Source organism: Mobula birostris, chromosome 2, assembly GCF_030028105.1.
Source record: "Mobula birostris isolate sMobBir1 chromosome 2, sMobBir1.hap1, whole genome shotgun sequence".
Lineage (NCBI taxonomy): Eukaryota > Metazoa > Chordata > Chondrichthyes > Myliobatiformes > Myliobatidae > Mobula > Mobula birostris.
Window position 1 is genome coordinate 126,050,119 of NC_092371.1, and position 12,979 is coordinate 126,063,097.

The window sequence follows — 12,979 nt, forward strand, 5'->3', positions numbered from 1 at the left end:
TTTTGATTAGTCCTACCAAAATGTAGCGCCTCGCATTTTTCAGCATTAAATTCCATCTGCCATCTTTCAGCCCACTCTTCTGACTGGCCTAAATCTCTCTGCAAACTTTGAAAACCTACTTCATTATCCACAACTCCACCTATCTTAGTATCATCTGCATCCTTACTAATCCAATTTACCACCCCATCATCCAGATCATTAATGTATATGACAAACAACATTGGACCCAGTACAGATCCCTGAGGCACATCACTAGTCACCGGCCTCCAATCTGACAAACAGTTATCCACCACTACTCTCTGGCAACACTCACAACATGCTGGAGGAACTCAGCAGGTCGGGCAGCATCCGTGGAAACGATCAGTCAACGTTTTGGGACGGAACCCTTTGTCAGGACTGAAGAGGGAGGGGGCAGGGGCCCTAAAAAGAAGGTGGGGGGTGGGTGGGAAGGAGAAGGCTAGTAGGTTCCAGGTGAAGAACCAGTAAGGGGAAAGATAAAGGGGTGGAGGAGGAGAAGCAGGGAGGTGATAGGCAGGAAAGGTGAAGAAAGAATAGGGGAAAACACAATGGGTAGTAGAAGGAGGCGGAACCAAGAGAGAGGTGATAGGCAGCTGGGGGAGGGGGCAGAGTGAAACTGGGATAGGGGAAAGGAGTGGAGGGAATTACCGGAAGTTGGAGAATTCTATGTTCATACCAAGTAGACTACCTGCTGGAGACTACCTAGACGGTATATGAGGTGTTGCTCCTCCAACCTGAGTCTGATATCTGAATGGGAGTGGGAAGCAGAGTTAAAGTGGGTGGCAACCGGGAGATCCTGTCTGTAGTGGTGGACTGAGCGGACGTGCTCGACGAAACGGTCCCCCAATCTGCGTTGGGTTTCACCGATGTAGAGGAGGCCGCACTGGGAGCACCGGATGCAATAGATGACCCCAACAGACTCACAAGTGAAGTGTTACTTCACGTAGAAAGACTGATTGGAGCCCTGAATGGTGGCAAGAGAGAGGTGTAGGGACAGGTGTAGCACTTACGCTTACAGGGATAAGTGCCGGGTGGGTGATCCGTGTGGATCAGGTAGTCGTGGAGGGAACGATCCCTGCAGAAAGCAGAGAGGGGTGGAGAGGGAAAGATGTGCTTAGTGGTGGGGTCCTGTTGAAGGTGGCGGAAGTTGCAGAGGATAACGTGCTGGATTCGGCGGCTGATGGGGTGGTTGGTGAGGACGTGGAACTCTCTCCCTGTTGTAGTGGCGAGAGGATGGAGTGAGAGCCGAAGTGTGGGAAATGGAGGAGATGTGAGTGAGGGCATCATTGATGACAGCAGAAGGGAAACCACGATCCTTAAAGAAAGAGGACATTTGAGATGTCCTGGAACGGAAAGCCTCATCCTGGGAGCAGATGCGGTGAAGACAGAGGAACTGAGAATAAAGAATGGCACTTTTGCATGTAGCAGGGTGGAAAGAGGTATAGTCGAGGTAGTTATGAGAGTCGGTGGGCTTATAGAAGGTGTCAGTGGGCAATCTGTCTCCAGAGATGGAGACCGAGAGATCGAGAAAGGGGAGAGAAGTATACTTTATACTTTATACTTTATTGTCGCCAAACAATTGGTACTAGAACGTACAATCATCACAGCGATATTTGATTCTGCGCTTCCCACCCCCTGGATTACAAATATTAAATATTAAAAATAGTAAAAATTAATAAATATTTAAAATATAAACACCACTGTCAGAGAGTCCAGTTCCATCTCCAGAACAAGGGAGGAGTTGTAAAGTTTGACTTCCTGCCTGACGCTCAGTGCTGCATCTCGGTGGAATGAGTCTCTGGCTGAATGTACTCCTGTGCCCACCCAGTACATTATGTAGTGGATGGGAGACATTGACCAAGATGGCATGCAACTTAGACAGCATCCTCTTTTCAGACACCTCCGGGAGAGAGTCCAGTTCCATCCCCACAACATCACTGGCCTTACGAATGAGTTTGTTGATTCTGCTGGTGTCTGCTACCCTCAGCCTGCTGCCCCAGCACACAACAGCAAACATGATAGCACTGGCCACCACAGACTCATAGAACATCCTCAGCATCATCCGGCAGATGTTAAAGGACCTCAGTCTCCTCAGGAAATAGAGGCAGCTCTGACCCTTCTTGTAGACAGCCTCAGTGTTCTTTGACCAGTCCAGTTTATTGTCAATTCGTATCCCCAGGTATTTGTAATCCCCCACCATGTCCACACTGACCCCCTGGATGGAAACAGGGGTCACCGGTGCCTTAGCTCTCCTCAGGTCTACCACCAGCTCCTTAGTCTTTTTCACATTAAGCTGCAGATAATTCTGCTCACACCATGTGACAAAGTTCCTACCGTAGCCTTGTACTCAGCCTCATCTCCCTTGCTGATGCATCCAGCTATGGCAGAGTCATCCGAAAACTTCTGAACATGACAAGACTCTGTGCAGTAGTTGAAGTCCGAGGTGTAAATGGTGAAGAGAAAGGGAGACAAGACAGTCCCCTGTGGAGCCCCAGTGCTGCTGATCACTCTGTCGGACACACAGTGTTGCAAGCACATGTACTGTGGTCTGCCAGTCAGGTAATCAAGAATCCATGACACCAGGAAAGCATCCACCTGCATCGCTGTCAGCTTCTCCCCCAGCAGAGCAGGACTGATGGTGTTGAGCGCACTGGAGAAGTCAAAAAACATGACCCTCACAGTGCTCGCTGGCTTATCCAGGTGGGCATAGACACGGTTCAGCAGGTAGGCGATGGCATCCTCAACTCCTAGTCGGGGCTGGTAGGCGAACTGAAGGGGATCTAAGTGTGGCCTGACCATAGGCCGGAGCAGCTCCAGAACAAGTCTCTCCAGGGTCTTCACAATGTGGGAGGTCAATGCCACTGGTCTGTAGTCATTGAGGCCGCTGGGGCGCGGCGTCTTCAGCACAGGGACGAGACAGGACGTCTTCCACAGCACAGGAACCCTCTGGAGCCTCAGGCTCAGGTTGAAGACATGGCGAAGTACTCCACATAGTTGAGGGGCACAGGCTTTGAGCACCCTGGTACTCACACCATCCGGTCCTGCAGCCTTGCTTGGGTTGAGACATTTCAGCTGTCTTCTCACCTGTTCAGCTGTGAAGTCCACCGTGGTGGTTTCATGTGGGGAAGGGGTATAGTCATGAGAGCAGGGTGGGGGACTGAGGGGAGGGGTAGGAGGAGAGAGTGGAATATGTGTTGGTTGGGGGCCGACAACAGATGACTCATGTGGGGGATGGGCAGGGGCCACAATGTCAAATCTGTTAAAGAACAGGTTAAGTTCATTGGCCCTGTCCACGCTGCCTTCAGCTCCTCTGCTGCTAGTTTGCTGGAACCCAGTGATGGTCCTCATCCCACTCCAGACCTCTCTCATGTTGTTCTGCTGGAGCTTCCACTCAAGCTTCCTCCTCCTATACCTGTCTTTAGCTTCCCTGATCCTGGCTTTCAGGTCCCTCTGTATTGCCCTCAGCTCCTCCCTATTTCCATCTCTAAGCACCTTCCTTTTAGTGTTCAGGATATCCTTAATGTCCTTTGTTACCCACAGATTGTTATTTGAATAACAAAGGACATTTCCTGTCGGAACATTGCAGTCCACACAGAAGTTGATGTAATCAGTGATGCACTCTGTGAGCCCATCAATATCCTCTCCATGCGGCTCACAGAGTGCCTGTCAGTCTGTCACCTCAAAACAACATACATTAAATGTATGAATTAAGAAATGCAGAGGTAAATGTGAACTCAGCTACAGTCAATGAAGTGTAGGCACTAATGCTGGTTGGATATCAACCAGAAATCCTTGGTGATCTCCTTGATTTGCAGTCATTAACATGCATTCAAGGCTATGGTAGACTGATATTTGGAAACTCAAGGAGAATGGAGATCAGGCAAGTAAATGGAGTTGAAGCCAGCAAGATTAGCCATGATCCTGTTGAATAGCAGAAAGCAAGCTCAAGAAGCCCTTTGACCTTTTGCGTTTTTATTCTTTTCTGTTTGTTTTCAGTTAATCTCATGGTAGCACATCTGGTACTCAGCACTAAAGTGTTAATGTAGAATACATCTCATATCAAAGAAGTGGGGCTTGAACTCAGGTCTGTCTTAACAAATGTGCTATTATTGAATGAATACTACCCATTGTAGGTAATGCAGCAATTAGTTTATCATCCAACTAAGTCGAAATATAAAGGAATGGATGCTCAGGAGTGTTATGAGGGCAGTTCAAGTTCAAGTTTATTGTCATTGGCATAAAAACATGGTGTTTAAATATGACAATTAGCTTTTTGCAACAACAGAATATATTACAGACATGACAAGCATCTGTTAACACAAACTTAAATTACACAAATTGTACATAACTTACATCGCAAAATAAACAAACACATTAGTGCACATAGAGAGAGAAAGTAAATGTCCAAAGTAATTTTAGGGTGAAAACCCCTGTTGGTAGTGGGGAAGATGCTCCTGTACCTCCTGCATGATTGCAACATAGAGAAGAGGACATGGCCCAGATGGTGGGGGTTGCTGATGATGGAGGTTGACTTCCTGAGATTCCGTATCACGTAGATGTCCTTGATGATGGGAGAACTGTACCCTTGAAGGAACTTCAGCCCACTGCTTTCTGTAGCCTCTTGTGATCCTGTTCCTTGGAGTTTCTATACCAGTCCATGATTCAACCAATCAAAATGTTTTCCACTATATATCTATAGAAGCTTGTAGAACAATAATTTAACATGCTTCTGCAAACAGACTGAGAGTCCAGATCTCACAGATCTTGGTAGTATTATCCGGACCTTAAGATAGATAATATCAATAATCACACCTTTCATTACTTAACCACCTTTATTGTAACAAAAATTTTCCAAGGCATTTCAAAGTATATGTATATCACCGTATACGTACAACTCCGAGATGTTATAAGTTAAAGCAATGCTGAGCCAGGAACTAGTATAGTGAGCACAGAGTTTGCACACAAACAATTGATTCCAGTTAAGGTACAGGGACAAGGGTTTTGAAATATCTCAGTTGCACTAGATAGAATGAAAATGGTCAGCTATGAAATGCATTGAGATGGTTTCATTCCTGGATCAAAAACTGTATAAAGGTGGTGAACAGCTTGGTTTACCTCAAATGGTTATTCAGCTCCAATTAAATAGGAGAATTGAAAGTGAGCAATAGCTTTGGTCAAGGCAGAACTTGGGAAAACAAATTATTTGGCCAATGGTAGAAGTGCTTCAAGCAACCTGACAATTTTAAGGTCATTGGAAGAGCTGAGGAAGATGGTGATAAGGTAAATCTTGGTGTCGCTTGTGTCATCACGAGGCCTAACATTGTGCCTTCAGACGACGCCACTCAGAGAGAGGTCATAGATAAATATCCAGAGAGTCTAGAACGTAATCTCAAATTGGGGAATGGGAGCATTGGAGTTAATGGTATGGAAGTGGAAAGAGAAGACAATGCCAGTGATGTTTTGCCAATGACTGGGTAAATAAGAATAAAAGCAAGAGAGTATAGTCCCACCAAACTACACCACAAAGAATGGGCATTGGAGGAGGGTGCAGATGAGAGAATTTCAAAGAGGGATTGTGTTCAACAGTCATTGTTTTTTGTGTGGAATCACTAAGAGCCTTTTTAATAGAAATATAGTACAAAAACTGGGAAAAGGAGCAGGAGTGGGCCATTTAGCCTTTCCAGAATTTATTGCCGTTCATAATGATCATGACTGATCATACGGTATGGAAATGACCCCTTTAGACCAACTTTTCTATGATAACCAATGTGTTTACTTTGGTTTCCATTTCCCTGCATTTGTCCCACATTTCCCTAAACCTTTCCTATCCATGAACCTGCCTAAATGTCTTTTAAACATTGCAATCATCTATTTTAATATGATACTCCTGCTTGTTCCCTGTACCCACTGATACCTTTTGAGTTTTGAAATTTATCATAGTACTTGAACAAGTAACCATGGCCCATATTCCTCATTTTTTGGCAGTTTGATAGTTGAACTTATCAAATTGAGTTTCTGCAATACTGAAATGCCAAAATTATCCAAAAATGAGATCATCAGTGGCACACTTTCTATCTTCTCAATGCTTTAGTAATCTTTGACACAATCTCCACTGCCTTTTCCTGCACCACATCTTCCTCATCTGCATTGGTATGACATTTCTTTCAACTATTACCAATTTCCTTATTGCCAATGACACAAAACTGGATGGCAGTGTGAAATGTGAGGAGGATGTTATGAGAACGCAGGGTGACTTGGACAGGCTGAGTGAGTGGGCAGATGCAGTTTAATGTGGATAAGTGTGAGGTTATCCACTTTGGTGGTAAGAACGGGAAGGCAGATTATTATCTAAATGGAGTCAAGTTAGGAAAAGGGGAAGCACAACGAGATCTAGGTGTTCTTGTACATCAGTCACTGAAAGCAAGCATGCAAGTACAGCAGGCAGTGAAGAAAGCTAATGGCATGCTGGCCTTCATAACAAGGGGAATTGAGTATAAGAGCAAAGAGGTCCTTCTGCAGCTGTACAGGGCCCTGGTGAGACCACACCTGGAGTACTCTGTGCAGTTTTGTTCTCCAAATTTGAGGAAGGACATTCTTGCTATTGAGGGAGTGCAGCGTAGGTTTCCAAGGTTAATTCCTGGGATGGCGGGACTGTCATATGTCGAAAGGTTGGAGCAACTGGGCTTATATACTCTGAAATTTAGAAGGCTGAGAGGGGATCTTATTGAAACATGTAAGGTTATTAAGGGATTGGACACGCTGGAAGCAGGAAGCATGTTCCCGCTGATGGGTGAGTCCAGAACCAGAGGCCACAGTTTAAGAATAAGGGGTAGGCCATTTAGAACGGAGTTGAGGGAAAACTTTTTCACCCAGAGAGTGGTGGATATATGGAATGCTCTGCCCCAGAAGGCTGTGGAGGCCAAGTCTCTGGATGCTTTCAAGAAAGAGATGGATAGAGCTCTTAAAGATAGCGGAATCAAAAGTTATGGGGATAAGGCAGGAACTGGATACTGATTGTGGATGATCAGCCATGATCACAGTGGATGGCGGTGCTGTCTCGAAGGGCCAAATGGCCTACTCCTGCACCTATTGTCTATTGTCTATTTCATTTAGACCTATAAGGAGACTATTTGGCCCGACGATTATTTGCCATGTCGCAAAGCAAACCCATTACCCCAATAATTTTCCCTGTAGCCTATCCTCCTAGCATTCCATTAATTCCACCCAACATTCCCATCAACTCACAAGATTCTACCACTTATCTATACCTCCAAGTTGTTCTCCAAGCCACACACCATCCTTTCTTGAAAATATACCACTGTTCCTTCACTATCAACATAGAACATGAAACATAGAAATCTACAGCATTTACAGGCCCTTCGGTCCACAATGTTGTGCCAACCATGTAACCTACTCTAGAAGCTGCCTAGAATTACCCTACCATATAGCCCTCTATTTTTCTAAGCTCCATGTACCTACCAAAGAGTCTCTTAAAAGACCCTATTATATCTGTCTCCACTACCGTTGCTGGCAGTGCATTCCACGTACCCACCACTCTCTGTGTGGAAAAACTTGCCCCCAACATCTCCTCTGTATCTACTTCCAAGCACCTTACAACTATGCCCCCACTTCAGCCCTGGGAAAAAGCCTCTGGTTATCCACACGATCAATGCCTCTCATCATCTTATATGCCTCTATCAGGTCACCTCTCATCCTCCATTGCTCCAAGGGGAAAAGGCCAAGTTCACTCCACCTATTCTCATAAGGCATATTCTCCAATCTAGGCAACATCCTTGTAAATCTCCTCTGCATTCTTTCTACAGTATCCACATACTATAGGTGACCAGAACTGAACACAGTACTTCAAGTGGGGTCTGACCAAGGTCTTCTATAAGTGTAACATTACCTCACGTCTCTTGAACTCAATTCCATGGTTGATGAATGCCAACACACCATAAGCCTTCTTAACAACACTGTCAACCTGAGCAGTAGATTTGAATGTCCTATGGACACGGACCCCAAGATCTCCCTGATCCTCCATGCTGCCAAGAGTCTTACCATTAATATTATGTTCTGTCTTCAAATTTGACCTACTAGAATGAACCACTTCACACTTATCTGGATTGAAATCCATCTGCCACTTCTCAGCCCATTTCTACATCCTATCTATGTCCCGCTGTAACCTCTGACAACCCTCCAGACTATCCACAACGCCCCCAATCTTTGTGTCATCAGTAAACTTACTAACTCACTCTTCTACTTCTTCATCTAGGTCATTTATAAAAATCACAAAGAGGAGGGTCCCAGAACAGATCCCTATGGAATACCACTGGTCACTGGCTTCCGTGCAGAATATGAACTATCTGCAACCACACTTTGCCTTCTGTGGGCAAGCCAATTCTGGATCCACAAAGCAAGGTCTCCTTGGATTCCATGTCTTCTTACTTTCTGAATGAGTCTTGCATGGGGAACCTTATCAAATGCCTTATTGAAGTCCATATACACTACTCTAGCTTCATCACTGTGTCTTGTTACATCCTCAAATAATTCAATCAGGCTCATAAGGCATGACCTACCCTTGACAAAGATATGCTGACTATTCCTAATCAGAATATGTCTCTCGAAATGCTCATAAATCCTGCCTCTCAGGATTTTCTCCAACAACTTGCCCACCACCGAAGTAAGACTCACTGGTCTATAATTTTCTGGGTTATCTCTAACAAGGGAACAACGTTTGCAACCCTCTAATCCTCTGGTACTTCTTCCGTCCCTATTGATGATGCAAAGATCATTGTTCGAGGCTCAGCAATCGTTTTCCTCACTACCCACAGTAGCCTGGGGTATATCTCTCCCAGTCCCAACTTATCTAACTTAATGCTACAGTGACTAATTAATTAACCTAACCTTCACATGTTTAGGATGTGGGAGGATAGCAGAGCACTTGGAGCAAACCACCATACAGGAAGAGTATGCAAACTCCACACAGCTACATTAGAGATCAGGTTTGAACCTGTGTTACTGGAACTATGTCATTGTTTATATCAAAATATACCAGAGATCAGCAACTATGCTTCCTCTTTCTACCACAAGTTACTATCCTAATTCTCTAGCTCACTCCTCATACATAAATATTTTGTGACAAGGAAGAGGTGGAGAGTGGAAGCATGATTAAAAGGATTCAAACATGGTTCCAGCATGGATTTTGGTTCAAAAGTAACAAAAGAGTTCACAAAGTGGTTTGCAAGGTTGGGATTCTATTTATGCTGAGATATGTGATGGCTGCAGCTAGCTCTTCCTTCAGTTAGTCCTGACGGGCCCGAAACGTCGACTGTACCTCTTCCTAGATATGCTGTCTGGCCTGCTGCATTCACCAGAAACTTTGATGTGTGTTGCATGATAAAATGTATGGTAGTTAAAATGAAAGAAGAATAAGGAAGAATGTTGCACTGACCTTAATCCATAGATGCTGCCTGACTTGCTAAGTTCCTCCAGCATTTTGTGTTTTACTCTGGATTTATCGCATTTGCAGGATCTCTTGTGTTTATAAGATCTCATCACTTATGAAGCACCAGTAGCATTTTACTGTTTACTTTTTAACTTGTGTCATAAATGCACTTCATGCTAAATATCAGTCTTCTGAAATATATCTTGTTATTTGTTAATTTATTTGTGGTAATATTATTTTATAAGTTGTGTGAGATATATGTCTGTCTGGCTATCCATCCCATAGGATGATGATGGTTCCTTTCAGTCAGTTAGTGGGGTGGTATCCTACTCCTCAGAAAGGGACAGCATGTACGTGGGTGGATTTTAAGTGAGTAGGGGGTTGCATAGGTCCAAACCCCCCCTCTCGACATCCCCTCTCGCATCCAGCTGCATGGTGGGGTCCAAGACGGCTGGGGGAGGTTCTGTTGCAGTGAATGACCAGACCAAGCTTTGCTGCAAGGGATGCCCTTTTCGCGCTTCACGGCACGTGTTTGCTAGATGGCCGTTGACCCTACCAGAGAGTTCATCTGCCCTTTGACAGGTCTTGTTTTTCGTCCTGCAGGGTGTCTAGCCACCCTCCTCACCAGGCAAGCCTGGTGGGGGAGCCGGTTTAGTCGCTGACCACCCAACCGTCCGACAGGTAATACTGGGTTACATGGTACCAGTAGCACTCAGACGAGTGACCTCACCAGAGAGATATATGTACTGTGCTGTGCACCTTGGTCTGGAGGAATGTTGTTTCTTTTGGCAATATACATGTATACGGTTGAATGGCAGTAAACTTGAACTTGAAGTAAGGAAAGCTTAGGTCAGTTTAGAGATGGATTATATGCAGAGTTATTATCTGAAATGTGAATGTTATAAACCTAGTAGGATAATTTTACGAGTAGGCATAACATCAAATTGTTAAATTCATTGTGGAAAGGCTGTAATGTGTGGAATTGGGAGATAAGGTGATGTTCAAAGTGCTGTTTGCTAAACTTCAGTAGAACAGGATTGGGGGTCAAAGAGAAAGTGATGTGCGGAGAGTGTGATAAAATGCTATGCAACTCAAAGCCTGAGGTCATTCTTGCGTACTGAATAATGGTATTCTGCAAAGTGGTGACACAAACTGTCTCGCAGACGTAAAGGAGGCCACATTGTGAGATGTGAATGAAGTTCACTCCATTTCTTAATATGTAAAGAGTACTTGTGGGTAGAGGGGAGACGGAGGTAAAAGGGCAGGTATTGTATCTCCTGTATTTGCTAGGGGAAGGTGCCAAGGGAAAGCAGTTGACACTGGTGGCATTAGAAGAGGAACCAATTCATATGGAATGCTGGAAGTGGGATGATTCAGGTTTCAAAAACAATGGTTTATCAGAAATATTTCTCCAGTTCAGAATTTGTTTTGATTGTTAAAATCTGCAAATTTTTGCCCTGTTGTTAATATATTCTGCATCTGTAAATATATATGTCTCTCATAGTTTAATAGTCAGTATAGTGGAATCTGGTTAATTGGGGCAGCTGCTTATCTGAGACTGCTCTTAAAGAACGAAAACTAATTGAGAAAATAGTTGGGATTTGCTTTATTTATTTGCAACACTATGTCACTTAATTGTAAAGGAGACTGTTCCCTAACTAGCACCGGTCCAGTGCACTTGTGTGGCCATTGGACATTACAACATGCTTAGTTAGAGTGAATAGTTTTGAAGTAACATCATTTGTTTGTGTTCAAAAATCAGGGATCTTTGTCACTGATAGCTGGTGAGAAATAAGCAGTAAGACAATTCAGAACCGTTTTGCTCACTGTGGTTTCAAGCATTGAGGCTTGGATATGCAATACATGGCCAGACGTGAAAATGAAACAATTTCCCTACTTCTGTAGGTTAGGAGCAATGAAGAATTTGAAAGTATTGACAATCATCTTGAATATTACAATGAAGATGAAGGTTTGAAGGATATAACAGTTTAAACTAGTGTCAGTTGTGTGCACTTGTGTGACTGTTAGACACTACACCATGCATAGTGCGAACATTTTTAAAATAGCGACAGGTGCAATGTAGGAACATTAGCAGTGTTCTAATTTGTTCTATAGTTCATTTAATTGCATAATTTTTACTCAGTTAAATTGTAGTTTGTCTTTTTAAAAATATTTTCATGAAATTTTGGTTAATTGGGCCAAAATGTACTCGTCCCGATGTGTCCTGATTAACCAGAATCCCTAGTATTTTGGAAAATGATCCCATAAGGTGGAGTTTCCTCACAAATCTGCAGTCAAAGTGTTCTCTTGGGGCAGCAGCAGATTTTCTTGAGACACCAAAAGCCGATGTACTAAAGCAGATTAGTTTGTGATTTATTAAAGTCAGTTCAGTATTGTTTGACCCTTTTGAGCACTGAACTTCCGCTGAGGTTTTAAAACTGTGTGTTTTCAATCAAATTCACAAAACTTTGCTGAGCCTTCAGTGAAGACTTTATTTTTGGTCAACGTCCATCCATCACAAAGATCGCATCTTGAGCAGCAGACTGTTAGGAATTGCAAAGGGAGAAATGCGTGTGAAGATTTAAGTGATAGCTAAGTTTTTGTTTTTGTTGAAATATACCTTTCCCCACTTGAAATTACAATTTAAAATAAGTTCCTTTGGTCTTCCATTTTAAATTGAGACACACTGCCATGTTGGCTCTGATGTCATCCAGAGTTGGCATTGAGGTGATTCCTGTCACACCTGTTGTAACAACGATGGTCTGTTCTGCCCACCCACCATGATTACCAGGACTGTGACCCCATATAACTTGTTATTTCAACACAAGCCTCAGCCAACCATCTGCAGTTAAAGTAGCAATCAAGGCAGCCTGGCCTTTTGAAATAGTTTTCTTCACCTCTTTTATAGATATTTATTTTGTAGGTTTTTCAAGGTAAACATTCCTTCAAATCTACAAACCACTCCCTCACAGAGGTATATTTAGCAACTGCACAGCTGGCTACACATGAACTCCCATGGAAAGTATCTTAGACAGATACTAATACAATGTAATTCTTCCTCTTCCACTGATGCCTTTAGGTTCATCTCTGGGGTTAGATCAATAGCAAAGTCAAAGTCAATGTTGACTTTATTGTCAAATGCACAAGGACATGTACACACATGGACAATGAAAAACTTAATTGCAGCGGCATAAAGGGACATATTATCAAATAAACAGCATTCACAAGTAAAGTATAAATTAATCATAAATTATACACAACTTTTAGAAGAGAACACAATTAGAATTTAAAAAAAACAAAATCTATTTTAGTGTAAAGTGATCAAAGTGGTCATATTGTTAAATTACATTGACTAGGGTTGTGCCAGTTGGTTCAAGAACCGGGTAGTTGAAGGCAAATAGCTGTTTGTGAACCCGGTGGTGCGGGACTATAGGCTTCTGTACCTTCTTACTGGATCCTGCTGCAGAGATAAGCAAAATGGCATCAGTGGGAAGGCAAGAATTCTGTTGTATGAAT

At 43.4% G+C, this 12,979-nt stretch overlaps 1 protein-coding gene across 4 annotated transcripts in view; it reads left to right on the forward strand.

Annotated features, from left to right (window-relative positions):
- The window catches only part of kif6 (kinesin family member 6), a 610,920-nt gene that overhangs the window by 531,735 nt on the left and 66,206 nt on the right, over positions 1–12,979 (forward strand). The window lies entirely within an intron of this gene.